The sequence below is a fragment of the Schistocerca piceifrons genome, chromosome 1 (assembly GCF_021461385.2).
Source record: "Schistocerca piceifrons isolate TAMUIC-IGC-003096 chromosome 1, iqSchPice1.1, whole genome shotgun sequence".
NCBI classification, from domain to species: Eukaryota; Metazoa; Arthropoda; class Insecta; order Orthoptera; family Acrididae; genus Schistocerca; species Schistocerca piceifrons.
The window spans coordinates 96,216,644-96,217,912 of NC_060138.1; the positions used below are offsets into that span (position 1 = coordinate 96,216,644).

General features: G+C 41.8%; 1 pseudogene; it reads right to left on the minus strand.

Annotated features, from left to right (window-relative positions):
- Window positions 1-543: 543 nt before the first annotated feature.
- Window positions 544-661, minus strand: LOC124724414 (annotated as a pseudogene).
- Window positions 662-1,269: the final 608 nt, after the last annotated feature.

Genomic DNA, 1,269 nt, shown 5'->3' on the forward strand with positions numbered 1-1,269 from the left:
TGCTTGTCGTCATTTTTGCGTTCTCTTTTGAACCGAGAGAGCAATAGCCTCTGCTTCATCATCATCTTCCAGGATTAATTTTTTCATTTAACCAGTCGTCGGCTTAAAGGCCCGTTATCAGACTGTAACTGACTTTCGTTACCGAAAAGATTACAACGTTTGTAAACAAATTGGGGAAAGATGTTACTCATCTACATTGAGACGCAAACTCAGAGTAAATGTCATCTTTGTCAGTGCAGTGGTAATGCAATTAAAATAGTGAAAAAATTGTTCAGCAAATAAATACAGTATAGAGAGAGACACATTTACAACATTGACACTATTCTCGAAAACAAAAAAAAGCACTCCATCTTAAGGCCACAAGTGGCCCATCGGAACCATCCGACCGCCGTGTCATCCTCAGTGGAGGATGCGGATAGGAGGGGCGTGTGGTCAGCACACCGTCCTCCCGGTCGTTATGATGGTCTTCTTTGACCGGAGCCGTTACTATTCGGTCGAGTAGCTCCTCAATTGGCATCACGAGGCTGAGAGCACCCCGAAAAATGGCAACAGCACACGGCGACCGGGATGGTCACCCATCCAAGTGCCTGCCCAGCCCGACAGCGCTTAACTTCGGTGATCTGACGGGAACCGGTGTATCCACTGTGGCAAGGCCGTTGCCTCGTTCTCGAACACAGTGCCTACATAACAGTTCCAGTTAAATAAATAAACGGAATAAATAAAACAAAATTAGTACTTGACGATATATTAAAAAAGTAAAGTGCTACAGAACCCAATTAAAATAAGGAATTAACTATATAAATTTAATATTGGAGCATGGATTATACCTCGTGCTAGTTTGACACTTGTTACGTACCGTCTTCGTGTTACTACGATTTTAATGACCAGGAATGTGTAGATAACGGGGTTGATGTTAGTAGCGCACGAGTCTCTTTGGAGGTAATGATGCAGTATTCTCTAAACGTTAGTAAGTTAATGGTAGAGACACGAACGCCTGCAGAAGATCGTTGCATAGGAAAAGACTAGCGAGATGTACAAAGCAATGTACTTGTAGAATATTGAGCATCAATAATGCTTAATGATACATCGGTGTTTCATTTTACGATAGGCAATAAATTGTTGGAAATAGCAACAACGTTAATATGTTGAAGAGGATGCGTCCTAGGCGATATTAAGACGAACGTGTACATAAATAAGAAACGGTAGACGCTAGACTAAGATTCACTGCAAGAATCCTAGGCACACGTTATTCATATGGGAAGGATTATT